The sequence below is a fragment of the Herpailurus yagouaroundi genome, unplaced genomic scaffold, assembly GCF_014898765.1.
Source record: "Herpailurus yagouaroundi ecotype Mexico unplaced genomic scaffold, PumYag 140, whole genome shotgun sequence".
NCBI classification, from domain to species: domain Eukaryota; kingdom Metazoa; phylum Chordata; class Mammalia; order Carnivora; family Felidae; genus Herpailurus; species Herpailurus yagouaroundi.
Window position 1 is genome coordinate 70850064 of NW_024412395.1, and position 12299 is coordinate 70862362.

A 12299-nucleotide genomic window follows, 5' to 3' on the forward strand; every position below is an offset into this window, starting at 1 on the left:
AGAAATGTATTCTCTCACGGTTCTGGAGGCTGGAAGTCCAAGAACAGGGGGTCGGCGGGTCTGGTTTCTTCTGAGGCCTCTCCTGGGCTTGCACACAGCCCCCTTCTCTGTGTCCTCATGTGGTTGCCCGTCCATCCGTGTCTTCTGTGTCTGAGTCTTCTCTTCTTATAAGGACGCCTGTCATATTGGGTAAGGGCCCACACTAATGGCCTCATTAAAAAAATTTTTTTAATGTTTATTTCTGAGAGAGAGAGAGAGAGAGTGTGTGTGTGTGTGGGGGGGGTGCAGAGAGAGCGAGGGAGACTCAGAATCTGAGGCGGGCTCCAGGCCCCGAGCTGTCAGCACAGATACCGACACGCGGCTTGAACTCGTGAACTGTGAGATTGTGACCTGAGCCGAAGTTGGACGCCCAACCGACCGAGCCACCCAGGTGCCCCCAGTGGCCTCATTTTAACTTAATCACTTCTTCAGAGACCCTGTTTCTAAATCTAGTCACATTCTGAGGTCCTGGGGGTTAGGGCTTCAACAGACGAATTTGGGAGACAGACACAATTCAGCCCCTAACACATGGATTCAGGCCTGGTGATCCACATGTCTCCCTCCGTGCTCCCCATCTTCCACACGGTTGATCATCTCCTTCTTGTCACACTCATCTCTTGGCTTTGGTGACCTGTGCTCCTCTGGTCTCACCCCTTAGCTCCTTCTGACCCTTTGCTGTCCAGGTCCCGCAGGGTTTGGGCCTTGGCCTTCTTCTCTTCCTGAAATGAAGTTCATCTGTCTGCAACTCCTTCTCAACTGCAGCTTTTCATCCTGTAGCAAAGTATTCATTCTTCCAGGTATCAGATTAACCCTTCTGTTATTTTGATGATGTGTTATTTGATGAGAGACTAAATCATTTTGTGATCCTGTCCTTATGGTTGCTTATCTCACAGTTAAAAAAAAAAAATAGCAGGGGACGCCTGGGTGGTTCAGTCGGTCAAGTCAGACTCTTGATTTCGGCTCAGGTCATGATCTCACAGTGATGAGGTCGAGCCCCGTGTTGGCCTCTGCACTAGGTGAGGAACCTGCTTAGGATTCTCTCTGTCCCTCTCTCTCTGCCCCTCTCTTCTTCTGAGGCAGAATTATTTTGGCAGCTATGGTATGACTGCCTTTTTTCTCCAGATGTAGTATTTTTTTTTTTTTAATTAAAGCTGTAGAGGTTAAGAATATCATATCTGATGCTGAGGAGGGAGCCTTCACATGCTTATTGGTTAAGGGGCCGAGGTTGATTTGTGAGTAGGGTATTTAAACTATGTTTGGTTGTTTTGGGGCTTCTGGTATATGTGTGTTTACACAGTGTTTCTCTCAATAGCCTACTGAAATATATCAATAGGATTTCTACACAAAAGTTCATATTTTTATTGAAGAAGCCGAGTATCAGATTTCTAAAAGTATGTAAATTATGGAGAGATTTACTATTTGGCTACCTAAAATAGAAACACCCAGATTTTGCTGGGCAACCTTGAGAGGAACATTTATCTCTGTGGACAGTTTTAAAGAAGTATGTAATTTTAAAGTATGAAACTCAAATTTAGTTTTTAATAGTAACTTATGTGTTTATTCTGTCTTTAAGAGCAAGGTTATGGAATGACATGTGACCTTGTACTCTTGACTCTATGTCTGGTTGTGGGTTTCAAGTGTTATTTTTGTGCTTTCTTACATGACTTAAGCACTTCTGACTACATTTGGGACAGAAAAAAATACGGCAGTTGGATATAGTTTTGAAACACCAGCCAAATTTTTAACCTGGTAATATGATAGTACTACTCATTCTTTTACTTTTCTAGGCTCACAGCTTTAGAACACAGTATAAGGTCTTAGTGACCTCCTGACTTGCTGGATCAGTTGGTGTTCTTTTTCTCTGTAAAATATATCAACTGGTGGCCCATAACACGCTAAATGCTCAGAGTTACAGGGCTACCCTGTAGTATGTTCTTGAGTTTCTGTTCCTTCCAGTGGGGTGTGTGCACATCCAGACTCAGCTGTGTTTTCTTTCCCCCAAACCTTATGCCAGTTGTACTTACTACTCTATAATATAATGGTTTTAAATTGATGTGCAAAAAGGATTGCTGTTTTTGTGAACGTTTATTTGAATTCATTTCAGTGTTTTGGAGGCCACCCGATAAAAGTACGTTTCTAAAAAATGATTGCAGCTGATTTGAGAGTGGCTGAGGTAACTATAAAGGATTTGGGGAGACCTCAAAGAACAGTATTCCCTCTGATATTGTCAGCCATTCAGGATAGGTGGGTTGAGTTGTGATCATGTAAACCCCAAGAATTTCGAGGTGCCTAGGTGGCTCTGTTGGTTAAATGTCTGATTCTTGATCTCTGCCCAGGTCGTGACCTCACGGTTTGTGAGATCGAGCCCCGCGTTAGGATTCTCTCTTTCTGCCCTTTCTTGCTTGTGCTCTCCTTCTCTCTCTCTCAGAATAAATAAATAAACTTAAAAAAAAATAGGTAAAAAATAAAACCCGAGAATCTTAGCGGCTCGGAGGAGTAATCCACACTCACAGGGTGCGTCCACTGTAGGTGAGATTGTGGCTGTGCTCCGTGTCACCCTCACTCGTCCTCTGTCCCCCAGGACAGAGTCTGACGGAGCAGCTCCCTCTGGAGCGTTGCTGATCCCTGGGCTGGAGGGAAAGACAGCTGTGAGGTACGTATGACGTACGCTTACATTCAGCGAGGTGGGGGTGTAAAATCTTCCCACAGGGAGGAGTGTCGAGCATGTCAAGAATAATGTGGTCTGCTCCCTGTTGTTTCTCTCGTGTCTTTACAGCCTCACCCTTTCTTTACAGAGATTAGACCTGGAAGGTGGTGCCATGAGATGGCTTATCAAAGAAAGTACTGCTGTGTTACTATAGTCAGTGGACAGAGACTCAAAGAAAAGGCCTCAGCTTTACAGCAGAAAGATGGGCAGATAAATGTATGATTCTAGGGTTTGATTTAAAAGAATATGTTTTGGTTTATCTTTCTTTTTTTTTTTTTAAATGTTTATTTATTTTTGAGACAGAGAGAGACAGAGCGTGAACGGGGGAGCAGCAGAGAGAGAGAGGGAGACACAGAATCCAAAGCAGGCTCCAGGCTCTGAGCTGTCAGCACAGAGCCCGACGCGGGGCTCGAACTCACGGACCGTGAGATCGTGACCTGAGCCGAAGTCGGACCCTTAACCGACTGAGCCACCCAGGCGCCCCAGGTTTATCTTTTTAAATGACTTCCAACTTTGACTGAATTTTTAAAATTTCAACCCAGCAGCCAAACTGTCAATCTTTATGCATTTGGATGAGAGAGACTACTTTAGTCTCAAACCCTCCTGTCCCCCTTGCCCCCTCCATCAGAGTTCCACCTTTTGTGATAGATTCATCTGTTATTTCTCTTGCACTTATTCTCTTACTTCGTTTCCATTAATTCTACCCTAGTTCTTATTCCTGAACTGCTAGATTTGTGCCCCCTGCTGGTTTCCCTGCTGCTAGCTCGCAAAGCGCCTTTACACAGTTAGACAAAGGTACCCTTCAGGAGTGCTTGGGTGGCTCATTTGGTTAAGCATCTGACTCTTGATTTCGGCTCAGCAGGTCATGATGTCATCGTTCGAGAGTTTGAGCCCCGGGTCAGGCTCTGTGCTGACAATGTGGAGCCTGCATGGCACTCTCTCTCCCCTTCTCTCTTCCCTTCCCCAACTCATGCTCTCCCTCTCCCTCTCCCTCTTTCTCTCTAAATAAATAATTAACATTTAGAAAAAAAGAAAAGAAAAAGGTACCCTTCAAAGCAAACACTATCCCACAGGAGCTTGACTTGATGTCAGTGTCCATTTCCCCCCTTGGCCCGGCCCACTTTTATGCAGTGCACAAACTGAACAACTGCACAGAGTAATCTTGCTTCCTGCTTCTAGCTCTCTCCCAACTAATTTCGACTATCCACTGATAAAACCTCCTTTAGATTTTTTGTTGCCTGTCGCTGCTCAAGGCATTTTTGATGGCACTCTATCATCTATAATGGCTGTCTTTGATTTTATTTTCTATTGTACTATCACCAGTGACCCTCAGTCACACTTATTGCCCACTGGATGTGCTGACTGCCACATGAACATCGTAGATACTCTTCCCTCTCCTCTCTCACCCCTTCCCACCACATTTCCAACTATAAGCTCCTTAGCTTGGACTCTCAGTCTTGTCTCAGTGTATCTTTCCTTGCAGTGTCATGGCCCGCCAGGGCCTTGCATCTGCTGTCTTCTGCCATTCCGCCTAGTCACTATCTTCTGAATAGTGACTTTTGAAAGCACTTCTTGCTTCAAAGTTCTTTTCTGCTTGATCACATACTGCTCATCCTCAGAAAGCCAAGGTCAAGTTTCATGCCTTCAGCCATCCTCCTCTGATTCTCCTACACCATAATAGCCCCACCTCTAAACATAAACCCTCATCTCTATATTGCTCCTTTGGAGGCGAATCATCTGCCCTAGGTGAGCACCTATTTTATTAGTTATATTGCTCTGAAGTATTTTGTTTTCTCAGCTAGATTGCCAGTGACTGGGAGGTAGTAGATGCAGGTCTCATTCTTTTCTCCCAGAGTCTGTGTATACCAGCTACACGGGTCCGAGCAGTAGCCTGGAGAGAAGAGAGTCCAGTCTGGTTAATCATATAATATAGTCCTGGATGGAAGCTCAGGCTGCTTCTTCCTGGCCACAGGATATTGACCTACTTTTCCCTTCTTATCTCTGTGCAAAATATTTGTTGTACTCAGTGTGTTCTCTCTGTCACAACGAATGTTTGTCTCTTCCTTTCATACGAACCGAATGCTAAAGTGCTAGTTAAATCAGTGGAAAAAACAATGGAGAAGAAGAGTTGGTAAGCAGTTTTAATTCCTAAACGAGGGGATCTTATAATTATGTCATTTAAAAAGAACTCTATAGTTTTCCTTTAATCTATCTGTCTGCCTGCCTATTGAGAGTCATGATTAAGGGTGGATTGTGAATTTTAAGTTTTTATGCCTTTTGATTTGATGACTTACAATATAATAATGTGTTATTTTGAAAACCTTTTATTTTGATAAATTACTTGTAGAAGGAAATCAACTTTTCTTAATCAGGCATATACAGTGCAGTTCACTATTGAATATTTTATTTCTTACTAAAATTTCTTTTGCAAAAATTTATTGAAAAATTATTTTGTACGTGGCCAAGCTGATTAACTTTAAAAACTGTATTTTGTGTAGCTTTACAGGTTAAGTGTGCCTTTCTGTTCAAGGGGAAAAAAAGTATGTGTATGGCAGCAAGGGGGGAGATTTGCATGTTTGTGTCTGTATATAAATATTTGAAATAATTGCTATATTGTACAGAACTTTTGGAAATTAGAACTATTCAAACTTTGTTAAAATTTATAAATTTAAATTTAGTAAACAAATTTTAGTAAAAAACATTTTAATTTGTGACTTAAAAAGAGTTATGAGTTATGGCATGCCTTATAGGTTGATTTGTTGTATGTTTGTTTTTCATAAATACTTTAGAATGTACTTGAGGCAATCTAACATACATGTTATGATACATTTGATTTTAAATTTAGTAATGCTTCCAACATGAGAAAAATTAGAAAAACACTGGCCCAGAAAATACTTCCAAATTCTGATTGTTGATTTTAATCTAAACTTAGGTGAAGTAACCCACTGCAATTTAGCTATTTTCTTTAAAAATTCTTTTTTAATGACAAAGTAGTTTTGCCTTCTGAATTTACATCATCAGTGTCTTTTTTGGAAGCATCTTAGCTATTTTTGTTTGATCAGTTCTCAACTAATAAACACTCATGAAATCCTAATGTAAATGTATAAACATCTCTTCCTTTGATGACATAGTTTATTTATTAGAGTCTGTTTTAGCGGTAACTGCTTGAGGAAGTTTCTGAGTTTTTATTATTCTAAAAACTTTTTTTCTGTTTTTTTTTTTAATCTTTTATTCTTTTTTAATTTTAGAGAGAGAAAGAGCAGCAGCAAGGGAGGGGTAGAGGGAGAGAAAGAGAGAGAATCCTAAGCAGGCTCCGTGCTCAGCATGGAGCCCCATGTGGGGCTTGATCCCACGACCCTGGGATCTCGACCTGAGCCAAAATCAAGAGTCAGACGCTTAACCGACTGAGCCACTCAGGCGCCCCTACAAATTTTTTCTTAAGCACAAGTACAAAGATATTACTGAAGACATACTATTGAGTAATACATATTTTTTTCTCTCTTTTTTCCTAGTATATAGGTTCCTTAGTTTGTAATCTTTAGACCTCTTTTTGCTTTCATGACTGGATTAACTTTTTAAAATAGTCCGTGCCATTCTGTAGCTTGCCATATAGGTGTAAACAGAGAATGCATTCACACCTGCCTTGATGCCTGCAGTTATGAAGATCCTGTTGACTCCATCCGTTTCTTTCTGTGCTATGTATGATTAGACCCTTAATACATTTTTTTTTTTTTTTTTTTTTTTGCTGATGAGGTCAGAATAAAGAGCTAATTTCCTTAACCTCTGAGTAAATGTCATTGAGAAAGATTCTTGTGGACTGGCATTCTTGGTTTTCAACATTCTTTATAACCAGACACAGGATGCATGTTCACCCCAAAATTAAGAAACTCAGTCTTTCCAGATTTGAGCATTTTTTGCTGACTCAGTAATGACGGACTAGGACTGGACTGGGAGGTGATGTGTTCCCCCTTTGTGGGTAAACTGAGGCTCAGCGTTGGCAGTGTGCCCAAGGTCTCGCTCTCAGCTAGCTGCAGAGCTGAGTCTGCGACTTGGATATTCTGGGTGTTTTTTTCCTGGAGCGGCTTTGGTAGTCTCGTTAACCTCTGTGGTCTGTTGCAGAATGCAACAGCTGCTGTTTCCCTGCGAGATAACTTGCTTCCTTCCCCTAAAGAACAAGTGCACTAAATTCAGTACGTTTCCCTCCATTGTCACTTAAAAGAGCCTGAATGATAGGAAGGTACCTTTTAAAATAAGGTAGGTCTGCTCTGACATACCCTGGGCTGTTTTATTGTGAGTGGCCTTGTTCAGCCAGATGTCTTCAAAATCTGATCCATGTACGGGATCCGACAGGGACGGGAAACCCTGTGTGAGTGCCTACCAGGTGCAACACACTGTACTTCTAATTGTAAGGGAGTACCTTGATGGGATGATGTGATCAGGTATCAAGAGAAGAGAAAGAATGAATCTACAAGCATCGTAAACACCTGAAGGGGGCAAGGGGCAGGATGACTTGGTCGGGATATGAGCCTGTGGGATGAGATCTGGACCCTCAGATTAACAAACCAATTAATTCATTTGGAAGGAAAGTTGGTTTTCCCCTGGGGGCTGTATTCAGTTTAATAACCACTGGTCGCACTTGGTGTCTGTGCACCGGCCAGGAACGAATCAGAGCTGTCTGGTGTGCCAATTAAATTTGAGCCATTTTACATTTACCTAGGGGTCCTAGGGTCTCAGGTTTGCCAATCTAAACATAGTCAGCTTCTTGGAATTTTTTTTTTTTTTATCTACCTTGAGGGAACACATCGAGAAGTCTGTGGCTTATAATTAGCACATCCCATGTGCAGCTGAGTTTGTGTTTCTGGCCATAACAGAGGTTTATGGGTCTTGGCTACCTTGTTCCATAGGAACTCATAGGACTTTTCAGACGTTAGCTCATTAATTCTCCTAATACCCGGTGGGAGTAAGAGAGTGTGACCATCACTTCCCCCTAAAGCCACACGGTTTACTGTCCATTCTAGATCTTCTAGGGTTTTGGCTGGTGAGGGGTGCCAGGGTGGGTGCTGGCTGGGGAGGGAGGGTTTGGGAAGGGCTTTCAGACCCAGTTTTGGTGGGGTGGTGGATGGCATTCTCCGATGTTGCTTGCCCTGTGGCAGTTGTCCCTGCCATGACTGTGTAGAGTTTCCTCTGGGAAATGATGGTGGGACAGTGATGTTGGCTGCATTTCCTCCTCAGGGCACCGAACCCCATGGAATGCCTAGTGCAAATGAGGCAGCTCTCTAGGTTTTTTTTTTTTTTCCACCTTGGACACACCTGCCAGAAGGCAGCACAAGAAGAGTACGTGAGCTCCTCAGGGCCGGAGGAAGTGGGCATTGGGAAGGGAGGGGTCTAGCATCCAATGAGACCCTGCCCTCTTCGGGGCTTTGCTTCTCAGCAGCCTGCGTAATCACCCTGTGGAATGGATGTTGTCATCCCTGAGGTTTTAGATCAGAAGTTCAAATTCCAGAGATGAATTCCCTTGGATTTGAGCCCGGGTCTGTGATCCAAAGCCTGTGTTGTTCCGTGTTGGGGCACATCAAAACGGAATTCTCAGTCATGGCAAACTCTTGCCCCAAAACTTCTGTAGAAAATGACGCTTCCCAGTGTGGAGGTGAAGCTTCTCTGTAAAAAACTGGGTGTGTTGTGAAGAGTTTGCTGATTTGGGAATCAGATTGGTGAGTGTATGTAATATAAGATGGGTGAAAGACCACTCAGACCAGTCAGAAAAGCTTCTTCCTCGCCTTGCCTCTTCCAGAAACCAGCTGTGCAACACCTTCTGGGTCCATTTCTCTCTCTCTTCACAGAAGGGTTTGCCTGAGATCTAAAGACGTTTTGCTCAGACATCAGAAGAGATAGTTGGTAGCTTGTAATCCAAAACCTTCAATGTTGTCATAGCAGCCACTGTTATTTTTGACTCAAAAATCCTTCTAATTAGTCTAGGTAATATACTCACCATTTTCACAGTTGGAAAAAAACCTTTCTTTTAACCTGTCACGTTACGAATTGTAAAGTTCTGTGCTGTCGTTCAAATCCTTAATAAGCAGCCTGTTCCTGGGATGGAGGGTAGCTGAGCTCCTGGTTGAAGGTGTTTGTTTGTAGGCCAGCCTTTTTATACCCAGACTGAAACAAACCTTAGCATTAAGGCTGGGTGGTTCCTGGCCCCCATCTGCCTGTGGGGAGATACCCCATGGAGTGTTAACTCCTAGAATGTTGACTCCACCAGAATGTTGACTTAATTGCCCCTCCATTAGACAGAGCTTTTTAGGATTGGAGTCTGGCTTCCTGGCTTATAGGCTTCCGAATGCTTTTAGCTATTTGTTTTAAGTCCCTGTCCAAGTCTATTCTACCTTATCATTGATAATTTAATGTTCTTTGTATTATCCAGTGTTTGAACACATGAGAACAACTTACTGTATAGAAGTTGCCCAGTAGCTGGGCCTATTTCTTCCCTAATCCAAGATTCTAACAAAAGCCAACCTGTAAGAATCCATTAAATATTAGTAACAAAAAGCTATAGAGAAGGGAGGACCTTCAATACGTAGTGGCTTTAATGACGGAATAAAGAATTGGGAAGTCACATGATGGTATTTTGTGAAGTAAATGCCGTGAATTGACATACCTTATGTCAGTTTCCCTAAGGAAGTATGTTGATGGGAGTGAGAATCAGTCACCGAGCCCTTTCACAGATGCATGCCAGTGCCCACTTTCTCATGTGCTCTGGGGAGCCCTCCAGAGCACGCTGTGTGGTTCTGTGTGGCCCCCAACTCTCTTCTCCCTTGAAAACCATGCTGCTGGGGTCAACTGTCCTACCGCTTTGCCTGCCCTTTTGGCTGGTAAATACTGCGAAACCGTCTTGCCCTTTGGTTTCTGTCCCAAGTCTTTCCATTCTTGGGGGTTCTCTGATTATCCTGTGCCTGTTGTGGCCTGTATGGGAGGGGTAGAGGTGATGGATACAGTCTTGGAAGGAAAATGGCTTGTGTCTCTGTTACATGCATTCATTCATTTGCTCTCCACCCTGGAGCTGTGGGCGTCAGCCGCTGGGCCGGGCAGTGGGGCGTCAGCACCCGGAGAACTCAAGCCTTCTCCAGGGAGGATGGGATCAGCGGCTGCACCGTTGTGCAGGAGGTCTACTGGCTTGCTTGGAACTTGCTGCCTGTGAGGAGTGGCTACTCACTCTAGCCCAGGTCAGGGGGTTTATGAAGCTTAGCTGAACCTCTTGAGAGCCTTCTACTAGAACTACTACTAGAAGTAGCTACTACAGGAGCTAAAGCATTGCACGAGGTTCCGTGCTGCTTCTCTCTGCAATGAAGCGCTCATTCCTCTCCTCAGATGAGCTTCCTCTGCAGGAGTCCGGCAGATGCTCCCCTGAATGACACATCCCATCCCCTGGATCTATGCTGCTTGCCTCATAGCCTCCTGACTGTAGTCTCTGTCCTACGTGCCGATCCTTGGAAGCTGGCATTGTTCGGGCTGCTGTCTACCCCCAGCCCCATCAGCAGTGGCCTGGGCCAAGGAACTGTTGAAGGCCTTGGCATCTTTGCGTGTTGTGCGTGTTGCCATGGGTGGTAGGCTCAACAGGGAGAGAAGAGCCTGAGGAGGAGGGCTGGGGTCAGGTTGTGAAGTCTCGATCCCTGAGGAGGAATTTTTATGTGGGTGGTGAAAGAGATACAGCATAAAACTTGCCACGTTAACCTTTTTAAGTGTACAGTTAGTTCAGTGGCATTAAGTGCACTCACGTTGTTTTGCAACCCTCACTGCCATCCGTCTCCAGAACTTTTTCTGAAACGCTGTGCTCATGAGACAACTTCCCATCCTGGCCGGTAACCGAAATTCCACTTTGTTTCTAGGAATTTGACTACTCTAGTTCTTCACGTAAGTGGAATCATGCAGTGTTTGCCCTTTTGGGACTGGCTTATTTCGCTTAGCGTAATGTCCTCAGGTTTGCTCCATTTTTGTGGCATGTGTCAGAATTTCCTCAGGTTTTAAGACTGAATACTCTTCCATTGTAGGCACATACCACATTTTGTTTATCCATTCATCCGTTGGTGGGCCCTTGGGCTGCTTCCACCTTTTGACCATTGTGAATAGTATTGCTTCGAACGTGGGTGTGCACGTTTCTTTTTTGAGTCCCTGTTTTTATACCCCAAAGAGGAATTGCTGGGTCATATTGAGGTGATTCTGTGTTTCTTTCTTTCTTTCTTTCTTTCTTTCTTTCTTTCTTTCTTTCTTTCTTTCTTCCTTCCTTCCTTCCTTCCTTCCTTCCTTCCTTCCTTCCTTTTCTTGCTTTCTTTCTTTCTTTTTTGAGGGTCTGCTAAGGAATTTGAATACTGGCTTAAAGGGACTGGAGAGTTATTGAAGTCTTTAAAGCACGGTTACCTGATCAGGCTGTTTTCAAAAGGCAACTTGGGAAATGTGACCCATGCATGGGGGAAGCAGAGGGATGGCAGAGGCTGTGGCAGCAAAACAAGGCAGAGAGAGAGAGACCAGTGAGGAGGCTGTTGTCTTCCAGGTGAGAAAGGATGAAGGCTGAGCTAGGGCAGTCACAGTGAGGAAGAACGCGGAAGGGATGAGAAGGGAGGGGGAGAGACAGGTTGGCTTGGGGGGGGGGGCGGGGGAGAAGTAAGAGACAGGGAGTGGCCAAGGATGAGAAACTGGGTCTGTTGAGACTTTACGGGATTTGGGGGTGGGAATAGGAAGGTTCTGTTTTTGTTTGGGGGGTATTTTGGTATGGGATGGTAGGAGATAGAAGTTGTGGACATGTGTTGAGATGTTAGACTCAGCCAAATGAGCTAGATGGTTGGTGGGCTGGCTATTGACAATGTGGGTTGCTAATTTGCAGGGAGGGGAAAAGGTGAAGAATAAAGGGGCAGATGGCCAGGCAATGTGGCTGAATTGGAAAGCGGTGGGGTCGTTATTGGCGGAGCTTAAGAGTTTCACAGCTCCTATAGATCTGCTTCACATTCCTACCTCGAGGCAAAAATATATCAAAATTTATAAATTTATCAAAATTTATGTCAAAATGTATAAAACCAGAAATGATGGCCAATTCATTGGTTGTAAAAATCGGGGTTCATAAGGGTTCTAATGAATTCAAAAGGATTCAGACTAAAATGTGAGAGTGTTGACTTTGGCTTGTGTTTTTCTCATCTGTATTTTCTGATTTTTTTTCCTATAGTGAATATGTTTTGTGTTTAATCATTAAAAAGGTTATCTGCAATTTCAAAAGTGGTTTATTTTCTTTTCTTGCCTCATACTGGACCGTGAGCTTCTGCAGTGGATACCGCGGGGAGGAGGAAGTGCCAGATTATTCTCAGTGTGCCCTTCACACTGAACACAGTGCCGGAGACCAAAGGGGCTCAATCCTGTAAATGGTGGTTGAGCTCAATTGCGTGGAAATTTAATCTAACTGCTCTCAGAGAGGAGATTCTTGCTGTTTTAAAAGATCTAGGAAGGAAATTCCAGTTTTTCTCAGTCACTTAGCTCATCGTATTAGGTACTGAACCACGTCCTATAGACT

General features: G+C 43.8%; 1 protein-coding gene across 7 annotated transcripts in view; it reads left to right on the forward strand.

Annotated features, from left to right (window-relative positions):
- MYO1B (myosin IB) overlaps positions 1 to 12299 on the forward strand; it is a 190459-nt gene that overhangs the window by 14085 nt on the left and 164075 nt on the right. The window contains exon 1 of one of the 7 annotated variants that reach the window (XM_040475691.1): positions 4756 to 4877. The exons of the other annotated variants lie outside the window; for them this stretch is intronic. The gene's annotated coding sequence lies outside the window, so the exon portion shown is untranslated. Of the gene's footprint in view, positions 1 to 4755; positions 4878 to 12299 lie in introns of those variants that run through there. 7 annotated transcript variants of the gene reach the window in all.